General features: G+C 43.7%; 1 long non-coding RNA gene across 1 annotated transcript in view; it reads right to left on the minus strand.

Annotated features, from left to right (window-relative positions):
• Positions 1-9,016, minus strand: part of LOC149451706 (uncharacterized) — a 67,265-nt gene extending 58,249 nt beyond the window's left edge. Inside the window, exon 1 of the long non-coding RNA XR_016314997.1 lies at positions 8,660-9,016. This is a non-coding gene — a long non-coding RNA (uncharacterized LOC149451706). The remainder of the gene's footprint in view (positions 1-8,659) is intronic.
• Positions 9,017-11,886: the final 2,870 nt, after the last annotated feature.

Genomic DNA, 11,886 nt, shown 5'->3' on the forward strand with positions numbered 1-11,886 from the left:
CTGCAATTAACACCTCCTGTCTACAGGTTGGCAATGCTGCTGTCCAAGGGTTGCTCTTCAATAGAGCAGAGCCCCTGTAGTGCAGGAGGTGTGTTACCAGATGAAAATAAGGGAAAACTAATGCAACCACCACATGTAAAGCCCAACAACGAGAACAGCATATGCAGGGGGATGTGCATTGTCTAGGAGAGAAGAGAAACAATTATGTTGATTTTCTCCCTGAGCAGATGGTACTCCCCCACCTGGTGGACTGTTTCTTGGCAACAGCATGTCTAGTGCAGGGCTGAGGACACTGCTTTGGTCTTGATGACATCAGGACCCTAGACCACTGGTGCATTGGGGAAAGAAGCTGCAGGAACCTGTCCAGTATCATGGAGGAGGGAGGACAGGGTAAGTAAATCTTTTTTTTGTTCCCCTAGACCAGTGATCTCCAAACAGCGGCCGGGGGCCAGATGCGGCCCATTGTTTGCCTTTAACTGGCCCTTGGTGCACTGTTCCATTCACTGATATGAGACACTATTTCTCCCACTGACACAAACTATGGGGCACTATTCTTCCTACTGACACCAGTGGTGGGGTACTATTCTTTCTACTGATACCAATGATGGGGTACTATTCCTTCCACTGGCAGCAATGATGGGGTACTATTATTTCTATTGACACCAATGATGGGACACTATACTTCCTACTGACACCAATGATGCGGTACATTCTTCCTACTAACACCAATGATGAGGCAACATTCTTTCTACTAACACCAACAGCGAGATACTATTCCTCCCACTACCAGTGACTGTGTCCTATTCCTCCCACTGACATCAGTGATGTGGTACTATTCCTCCCACTGACACCAATGATGGGGTACCATTCCTTCCAATGACACCAATGAAGGGGTACTATTCTTCCTACTGACTCCAATGATGGGGCGTTTTTTCCTTCTACTGATACCAATGATGGGGTATTATTCCTTCCACTGACACCAGCAATGAAATACTATTCCTCCCACTACCAATGACTGAGTACTTTTCCTCCTGACACCATGGATGGGGTACTATTCCTCCTACTGACATCTACATCTGGCCTCCCTAAAGTCTGAAGGACACTAAAATGGCCCTTTGTTTAAAACGTTTGGAGACTTCTGCCCTAGACCAAAAGGAGCAATTAACCTTTGCAACTCAGGTTCATCTCCACTGCAAGGGAAATGTTTTACTTGGGCTGTAAGGATTGTAAGCTGCAATATATTACATTTTTATTTTTTGGTTTAGCTACACTTTTTTTCTGAAATTCCACTCTTGAATTGTTATAGCAGTGCAGCCTCTCATGGAGTCATTGATTTTTTTTTTTGTTCTTAATTTTCTTTTTGGGTTTAGATACACTTTAATACACTTGAATATCCCAGAATGTAGCGTTTGAATTGATAAATACTAACTACTTCTGTCAAAGTCCCCAATGCCAATCACACCAACAATACATATTAATCTGTAGGGGTATCTGGCAGGATAGTAAAGCCAATAGGAGCTCACTGTAGTTTTACTAATCTCATTTTTTACCTAGTCTATGTATACAAACTAATTCCATGCAATCTATTTCCTCTTTATCAGTGTGGTCTTCAGGAATGTACTGGAGTAGTAGAGAAAATGGGAATGACTGGACACACATTTCTGGTAAGTGTCATTTTATATCAATGATGATTTACAGAGTTGTTAATAATCTAATGAGTCTATTAGGTTGACTGCAAGTCTGCCATTAAAGAGACCCTGTCACCAGATCATTCATTTCTACAACATTCTTCCCATAAGATTTTACAGTATGCACATTTAATGTATTTTAGACATGCTGGTTGCCTGTAGAATCATCCCTTGTATAGATACCCAATAGCCCACAATCCTGGATGAGATGTCAGCAGCCCCAGAAGACTCAAAGCTGTCACTCAATGAACACTTTATATTAGTCTCTTTCATTCCTCCTCCGACTGCTACATAAAGGTTATATAGGGAGGTAAAGAGAGGAGCAGAGGAGCTGGGTCAGCACAAAGTAGACACATCTAAAAGAGGAGAAAGCTATGACATGGCAGGAGGGAAAAGTTTGTGCTAAAGAATTGGCTGGTCAAATGTGTTTGTAAGTTCAGAGGTACATTACAGGTTTATAAAAGTTTTTATAGCAAGGAAAAATACAGGTAAGCATTAGAAATACTTAAATATTAAATCAAATGGTGCAGCACTAACCTGTAAATAAACTTTTATAAACTATTAAACGTGAACTTGATCCCTTCTGGGATCTTATAGTGAAAATAAGTGGTTAAACATAATGATTAAAAGATAAAATTAACCAAGTCCAAATGGGACTGAAATAAAGTGTACAAAGTGAACTGATCTACTCAGGGATCCAATGTGACATCCAAAAGTGATAAAATCAAATAAGTCCAAATGGGACTGAGATAACGTGTACAAAGTGAATAAATAATTATAGTGAATACTTGTGAGCTATTATGGATCAAGGTGTTAAATAAATTCTAAAAGTGTATAGGGTGCGCTGGCACTTGCACTAACTCACTTGACTAGTGTATATAGATGATGGAAAAAGATAGCGCCGCGCTCCTATATAATATATACAGCTTAAGCTTAAGCTTTAGAGGTGTATTAAATTCCAATATGAACTGTGACTATACCACTAAATGCATATAAAATATTACATATAAATGACATGCATGGTGTAAAAACCTATACTATTATTGCCTTAATGGGTGCCATAATGAAATCCTGTGTTGCACCCATATAAAGCTATGTGTACTCTATATTAATATGTGCACATGCTAAAATAAACAAATAAAAATACAGTATTTTTATTTGTTTATTTTAGCATGTGCACATATTAATATAGAGTACACATAGCTTTATATGGGTGTACAAAGTGAACTGATCCACTCAAGGATCCAGTGTGACATCCAGAAAGTGACAGAACATAGTGATATGAAAAAAAAATAATTCTATGAATCCAAACAGTCCAAATGGGACTGGATAAAAAGTGAAGACAACAAATAAATAATGTGTCACAAATCCATTAATATCACTCAAACACAACCCAATATTCTATAGACAGAATATGCATAAAAAACATCACCATCCCTCAATTTTGGATAATGATAAATATATATACCAAACATAAAAATAACAAAAAATATGAAAATATAGAAATATACAGAAAGGAATAAAAAGAACCATGTCAAAAAAATATAATAAGCACATATATATAAAAAAAATTCAAAGGTGCATAAACACCAAGTGGTCCAACGACTTTTCCAAATGTGCAGGTGATATGGTGGATGTACGTAACAACCAATGGGAAAAAAATCCGAAAAACGGCTGAAATGCCCCCTCACCTCCTTGTAGCAACCCAAACGGGCCAAAGCGCTTGTAGGATCACAAAAGGATCCTCCACGATAAGAATCTCCTCTGCGGATGATATCCTCCCAAAGCGGTGATATTCCCTTCAATTATATGCATTTACGATAGCAGGATCCCCTCCAGGTAAGTATAGATGTGATACAGCCAACTCACATTATAAAAACATAAAAGAGATCTTCCATAGTGTAAAACCATTTAATGAAATATAGACATCAATTTGAGCCAATTGCCTACTCACTTTTCATAAAACAAGCATTAAAACCACATGCTATGAGTGTACTTGCATGGGTTTAGGTGTAGCAAGATGGTGTCCACGCCGGAAATACGTCACCACGTTCCTACGCGTTACGTCCCATTATCACGGGACTTCCTCAGGGTAGAAAAATTAGAAATATTTGATGTATCTGTGTTTTTTTCTTAGCATTTTTGTAGTGGGAGACAGGGTCTCTCTTACATTTAAGATGTATACAAAGCTAAAGGCAGAAAGTTCTATGCATTAAGATAAAAAACCTTATGTGTGCAGCCCCCCCCCCCCCACTTACCTGAGCTTGATGTCAATTCAGTACTGTGTCCGAGAGCAGCTTTCACTGCTCTTTCTCTCCTCACTGGCTCAGAGGCAGCAGCGGGAGCCATTGGCTGTGTCTGTCAATGGAGCCGGAGCAAGCCCGCATGAGTGCCCCCATAGCAAGCAGCTTGCTATGGGACACTCGGCAGGGGGGAGGAGCCAGAAACACCAGTGGAAGACCAGAGAAGAGGAGGTTCAGGGCGGCTCTGTGCAAAATCCATTGTACAAAGCAGGTAAGTATAAGTTTGTTTTTTATTCAAAATATTTTCCCCTTTCTAATCACTTCAGTATTTCAATGTATTATCAACTGCACCATAAGCAGAGTTGTCAAGGGCAGTATGCATGTGGCACCCATGTAATAGTAAATGTATTTGTGTTTTTTCACATGAAGTCCCTTTTCTCTAAACTAAATGCTGGAATGCACTCAGCTGCAGTTAGGAATGCATACTGAGCCTTCCCATGATAATTGTGGGCTAGGGCAATGTTTCTCAAACTTCCGAATAAAAGCATATAATTACAAGAACCCCCTGTAGGAGTTGGATAATTCCAAGTATCCCTTTATGTGAAAGTATTTAGGCTAGGTTCACACTAGCCAAAGCTCTGAAAAGTGATTTGTGGTGGAATGATTTTCACCATTCCTCCTGAATGCCTGCTTTTTTTGAGCCACAGTTTATAATGGGGCTAATGCACCGCAACCAGAAACTAATCTGTTGCAGCATGTCCCCCTTGACTTTAATGGCCAGGTTTGACAGGCAGCGCCATTTGTCAGCTCAGCATGTTGTTAAATTTGCAGCTCCAGCAACGTGAAGTATCAGGGCTGCTGCATGTGAACACCTCCTCCTTCTTTGGCATAATTGTTTTTTTTTTTTTGCAAAGTGAACTATCACCACATTCACTAAGCTCTGGGGGAAATTCCCTTGCAAATTGAACATTTTCATTGAAGCCTTTTCATGTTTAGTAAATCATCCCTATATTGTACTGTACATTAAGGAGAGTTAGCATGAGTGCTGGAGTTATAGAGATTACATTTTTTGAGAACAGAACAGGGTAGACATCTGCAACAAAATTTGTTAAAATTCTTGCAATGTACTGTACTATGATCACCCAAATGGAATTGTTTTTTTCTCAACAAAAGTAGAGTTATACTTTAAGCCATTTGTAAAAAAAGGAGGTTGGGGCTGTAAGTTAGCAGATTTTACATTTGAATGGAAGGTTTGCTGTGCTTTGAAGCTGTGATTTTCGCCAATTACAGGTGAAACTCAAAAAATTAGAATATCGTGGAAAAGTTCATTTATTTCAGTAATGCAACTTAAAAGGTGAAATTAATATATGAGATAGACTCATTACATGCAAAGCAAGATAGTACAAGCCGTGATTTGTCATAATTGTGATGATTATGGCTTACAGCTCATGAAAACCCCAAATCCACAATCTCAGAAAATTTGAATATTACATGCAATCAATAAAACAAGGATTGTACATAGAACAATATCGGACCTCTGAAAAGTATAAGCATGCATATGTACTCAGTACTTGGTTTGGGCCCCTTTTGCAGCAATTACTGCCTCAATGCGACGTGGCATGGAAGCTATCAGCCTGTGGCACTGCTGAGGTGTTATGGAAGACCAGGATGCTTCAATAGCGGCCTTCAGCTCTTCTGCATTGTTCAGTCTCATGTCTCTCATCTTTCTCTTGGCAATGCCCCATAGATTCTCTATGGGGTTCAGGTCAGGTGAGTTTGTTGGCCAATCAAGCACAGTAATCCCACGGTCATTGAACCAGGTTTTGGTGCTTTTGGCAGTGTGGGCAGGTGCCAAGTCCTGCTGGAAAATGAAGTCAGCATCCCCATAAAGCTCGTCTGCGGAATGAAGCATGAAGTGCTCCAAAATCTCCTGGTAGGTGGCTGCGTTGACCTTGGACTTAATGAAGCACAGTGGACCAACACCAGCAGATGACATGGCTCCCCAAATCAACACAGACTGTGGAAATTCACACTGGACTTTGAGCATCTTGCAGTGTGTGCCTCTCTATTCTTCCTCCATACTCTGGGTGCTTGGTTTCCAAAGTTGCTCTCATCAGAAAAGAGGATTTTGGACCACTGAACAGACCAGGTCTTTTTTTCTTTAGCTCAGATAAGACGCTTCTGACGTTGTTTGTTGTTCAGGAGCGGCTTGACAAGAGGAATACGACATTTGAAGCCCATGTCCAGGATCCGTCTGTGTATGGAGGCTCTTGATGCACTGACTCCAGCCTCAGTTCACTCCTTGTGAAAGTACCCAACACTTTTGAATGACCTTTTCCTGACAATCCTCTCCAGGCTAATTTTTCGAGTTTCACCTGTACATTGGTCCAGCTTGGCTTGATGTAAGTATATATATCTGATATCCAGAGGGCTGCTGAGGAAGCTGGCAATCACTGTGGTAGCCTAGCCGTGATCTTCCAGAATCTGGGTAGGTGGCTTCCTCTCTGCACTCGTATAAGCAGGGGTTAGTGCCCCTTTAATAGAAGTCCCACTCCTGGGTGTCAAGTAGATTGGACTTTCTTTTCCCTGCTGCAGAGAGTCACCATGTAGGTTGCTGGCTAGAACTGGAGTGAGCCCCCTTTGGGGCAGGCCCTGACCAAGCCAGAGAAGAAAGACTATTTCAGGGAACCTACAGCAGAAAACAGAAGGAAAGTGGAAGAGCTTTCCAGCATTCCCTTGTTGAAATCTGTAACAAACTTGTAACAAAAAGTGTAAAAAATGTATCATTGAAAGAAGGAGGTGTACATCTTTACTGGAAAGAACTATGCACGCTCTTCATGTTCACAATATCACATTTAAAGTGGTAATTATTTATTTCAGAAGGTGGGCCTTAGGCCAGGAGTACGTGAGTGGTCAAGAAAGTGGAGTTCCTCCATAATACAGGTGTTTGTTACCCCATCTCATTCCTGTTACAAGAAGACAGTGGGAGGTACCCTTGGCCCGCATGATCATTGCTAGCCATGCTTACACCCTGACCACAGAGGGTCACTCGTTTGGCACCTTCGCCACTCATAGAACAGCTTGTATTTTTTTCAGGGAAGGCAGGGTTCTCTGTTCTCTGATTGGACAAGGTGTAGAGGAGGGGTGGAGACATCACAATCTCCAGCTTGTCCAAATAGAGACTGTCTTTATTCATTGAAAAAAATGTAAGACTTTCTGTGAATGGCAGCAGTGCCAAGCAGGGGTGTATTTACCACAAGAAAAACAAGGCATTTGCCTAGGGTGGCTTTTTTCTGGGGGGCAGCACTGCTCCCCAGAAGAAGTTACACACATGGCATGGGGACCAGGTGGAATCCAAGAGAGACTGCAGGCTGCTTGACAGTGTATGCAAAAACTGACTCTCATTCCAGGGGATGTCTGGAGCTGTGAAGGTGAGTGTCTTTCTCTCTCTCACTGGGGGGGGGGGGGGGTGGCCAGTGTATGGAGGGTAGTGGTAGTGGAAGGGGCAGAAAACCTAAATACACCACTGATGCCAAGTGTGTGATCCCTTGTTGTGAGTATGCAGAGGGGAGACCATTCACATGGAACCAAGAAGATCAAAATCCTTACTGTATGTAGTGCAGGCTACTATAGTGATGTATAGCATCCCTGTGGCCCTTCGGATATCAGATATGCATATGACCCAAGGTAAGGATGCAAAAATAGTATTATTATTCCTGGAGTTCAGCTTAAAGGTCTATGGGAGGTCTTCATGTCAATATGTTTTCTGTTTTAATTGAGAATCAGCTTGGAAAATTTCAGCTGGAGCTGGTAACACGAGGAGGCACTGCCCTTAGTCAGTAGTGTATTTAGATTTTGTGCTGCCCTAGGCAACACAAAAATTTTGCGCGCCCCCCCTCCCCAATGAGAGAGCGAGAGAGTTCAATAAGTGTGTGTATGTATATATGATTCTCTCTCCTTTCTTTCTGTTCTCTCTCTCTTCCCCCCTCTTCCCTTTCTCTCTCTCTGCCTTTCTCCCCCTCTCTCTATCTCTCCCTCTTTCTTCCTCCCTCCCTCTCTCTCCCTTTCTCTCCCCCCATCTCTCTTTCTCCCTCCTCTCTCCCCCCCCCCCGTCCCCCGCCCCCCTCTCTCTCTCCCTCTCCTTCTCCCCCCCTCTCTCTTTCTCTCCCTCCCTCTCCCTCTTCCTCCCTCTCTCTCTCCCCCCTCCTCCCTCTCTCTCTCTCTCTTCCCTCTTCCTCTTTATCCCTCTTTTTCTTCTTTCTCTCTATTTATCCCCTCTCCCTCTTCCCTCTCTTCCCCCCCTCTCTCTCTCCCTCTCCTTCTCCCCCCCTCTCTCTTTCTCTCCCTCCCTCTCCCTCTTCCTCCCTCTCTCTCTCCCCCCTCCTCCCTCTCTCTCTCTCTTCCCTCTTCCTCTTTATCCCTCTTTTTCTTCTTTCTCTCTCTTTATCCCCTCTCCCTCTTCCCTCTCTTCCCCCGCTCTCTCTCTCGCTCTTTCCTCCCTCCCTCTCTCTCTTTCCTCCCTCTCTCTCTCTCTTCCCTTTCTTTCTCTCCCCCCCCCCTCAGATCGTATGGGACCACACACATCCCTCCCCCCTCTCCAAAAGCTGCTGATCTCCGTGCAGCAGGAAGGGGGGGTGTAGTCCAATAGGATCTGTCAGTGATCAGTGTCAGTGTAATCTGCTGGATGGATGACAGGAGGAAGAGCCCACAGAAGACAACACAGCTCACCTCTTCCAGGCTCTTTCATCGCTTCTCTCCCTGCTCCAGGCATTCCCCTGGTCCTGGCTTGTCAGCTGCTGGAGGGAGAGGTGCACGATCGTCTCTCTGCAACTGCCCTTCCCCACATCGATCTTCCTGCTGTCCGCCACTGCTTAAAGGCTCCCTTCTTCGGGGGGAGGGGGGGCAGTGCCCCCCCCCCCTAAAAATTGCCACCCTAGGCAAACGCCCTGTTTGCCTCGTGGTGGATACGCCCCTGCCCTTAGTGAAGTAAAAATGGCAATATTGTCTTAAAGAATGACTTATTCTCTGATCAGCAGCGATCTTCCTTTATTATTCCAAAGAGCTATCTAAATAGCAGTTTTCACACCAGAATCTACACCTCTGAATGTATTTATGAGTTAGTCACTGCCTCTCACATACAGTATTACCATGGTAACATAGACGATTGTTAATATTATGATGTTATAGAGAATTAATTTATGAGTGCTGTGTGAACCACAAAATCATCATCAGCTTCTGTATCACAAATAGTGACATTCTTGTCTGAACAAAGACATTTTTTCTGCCTTTATGGTAATATTATACATGGACTAATAAAGATACAAAAGGGAGATTGACTAAAACTGGTGCACTCAAAATCTGGTGCAGCTGCGCACGGTAACCAATCAGCTTCTAACTTCAGCTTGTTCAATTAAGCTTTGACAACAAAACCTGGAAGTTGATTGGTTACTATGCACAGGTGCACCAGATTTTGAGTGCTCCTTTTTTAGTAAATCTCCTCCAAAGAGTCTGAAACGTACAGGTCTATGTAACCACCTAGGGTGTATGGCTTTTAGTAAAGAATATTTGGCTGTACTCAATAGTGGTGAAGTGTTGTTGTTTGTACTGTAGCTGGAAACCCATTTCCTCCAGGTATATTTATAGTGACAAGGTACTTCATTGTGCTATTCTCTCCTATTATTTACCCTGGTCCTAGTAACACCAAACTCCAACGCTGGTATCATTCTGCACAGACTGGTTGATCCGCTCAGGATAAGGTCATGGATTTATGACACCCGGCCATCACACCTATATGAGTCACTTATAACAGGCTCTGCTCTACTGGAAAGGCTTTCCACAGGATTTTGCAGGTCTTCTGTTGGAATTTGTGCTCATTCAGCCAAAAGAACATTTTTTAGGTCACATACTGATTCTTGATGAGAAAAACTCTCACAATCACTGTTTTAATGGATCATATGGGTATGAATAGGATTGAGGTTAGGTCTCCATGCAGGCCACTCACGTTCCTCCATGTTAAACTCATCAAACCATATTTTTATGGAGCTGACTTTGTGCATAGGGGCACAGTCATGCTGGAACAGAAGAGGGCCTTCCCCAAACTGTTGTTACAAGGTTGGAAGTGCACAATTGTCTATAAAATCATTGTGTGCTGTAGTATTAACTGTCACCTTTATACCTGGATTCAACAGTTTTGGGGGGTGGCCATCAGCAGCTGATGTTCTGGTGTCTGCAGACGTTTCGCCATATAGGGTTGATGTACTAAGAGTAAACAGGCTGTTCACTTTGCAAGGGAATTTTCTCTAGCACTTAGTGAATGTGGTGCAATTTCACTTCGCAAAGAGTGTCCAAATCTTGTGCAATGAATATAAAAAACAGCATGTACATGATTATATGATGGAAATCAGCACCCTTAACTCCAGGTATAATTCTTTTGGAAAGTGAACAGTCTATTTGCCTTTAGTAAATCAACCCCATAGTGGGGCCCCCGGGCAATAGGGGATCATGGGGCCCCTGTGTCCTTGCCCAAACTCAAAAAAGCCTATGAAAAAGGTACCGGGGCATCTCATGGGGCCCCCTACTGACCCCGGGCCCTTGGGCAGTGCCTGAGTTTACAAATGGTCAGTCCTCCACTGGGTGCAATGCTTTGACCAATCACAGGGCATGATGACGTCACAAGGGTGGGGACGATCCCACCCCCTTGTGACATCATCACCCTATTTAAGAACTGTCATCGCGGCGCAGCTGTCAGACAGTGGGAGCCAGCATCGAGGGCGGAAGATTTGTTTTTTCTTTTTCTGGGTCGGCGGTGTCCTGTCTTTTTTCACACTACATTTTTTTTTTAATGAATAGGTAGTGGTACCATGTACCGCATACTCATTCACATGGGGGGGTGGGATGTGGGGCCCTCTTGTTAAAGAGTCAGGGTTGTGCGGAAGAGGTCCTTGTCCCCATTAATATGGGGACAAGGTACTTTGGGGGGGAGCCCCCCCCGTCCCAAAGCAACCCCCCTTTCTGAGGTCATGTTGCTTGGTATATGTAAGGGAATTCCCGTGAGACGGCTGGCGAATAGACGTGCGCATGTGCACAGAAATGCACAATCACGCACATGCACATGTACGGCGTAGATTGGCGCCAGACGGACTATTTAAAAGATGCCTCTGCCTGTGCTGAGTGCTGAGTGGTCTTCAGCTGTTTCCCGTTTCCTGCTCGTTTCCTGTGTGATTTCCTTGTTGCTGACCCGACTTGTTCCTGACCTGACTCTGATTACTCTCCTGCTTGATACTGGTTCCTGACTTCGGCTCTGCTCCTGACTTTGGCTTGCTTATGATTTGGTACCTCGCTGTCCGCCTGTTAATGACCCTGACTATTCCTTTGACATTATTCGTGTCTCCCTTCCCTGCTTCCTGCCTTGCTCTGGTGCACACCTGGTGATCAACCATACCCGCTCTGCATATCACTACTGTGCCTGAATCGGAGGTTCATCAGTCTTCCAAAGTCTCCAACTACAAGAGCTGCAAACAATATCTGCTGGCATTCTTGTCCCCCTGGTCCCTAGAAACCCTCTGTTCCACTTCCAGTGGGGTCAGGGCTAGTGACACAAGTGAGGCTGACCTCGCCATTTAGTCTCCAATCAGGTATCTGACAGTATAGTTCAGGAGGAGGAGGGCACTCTCTCGCCTTCCTCCTTTCCTGATCTGCCAGGCTGCATGTTTGGATAAGGGTCCAGTATGGATTTTGGGGGGGTCCCTCACGTATTTTTTTAAAAATTGTGGCATGTGTGCTGAGTTCAGGAGTGCACAGGGCACAGCTGGATACCCTTCATGGTTGTAAACCCAGTTAGCTGGTTCCAGGGTGTCTGACAGACTCTTGCTCTGGCCGGATCATAAAGCTATAAACCCGTCAGTCACTGGACTTGAAAAGCATTCCGAAATAGCAGTAAAACATACATCCCACTT

This window comes from Staurois parvus, unplaced genomic scaffold, assembly GCF_062004578.1.
Source record: "Staurois parvus isolate SC_StPar_1 unplaced genomic scaffold, SC_StPar_1.0 ptg000525l, whole genome shotgun sequence".
Taxonomy (NCBI): Eukaryota; Metazoa; Chordata; class Amphibia; order Anura; family Ranidae; genus Staurois; species Staurois parvus.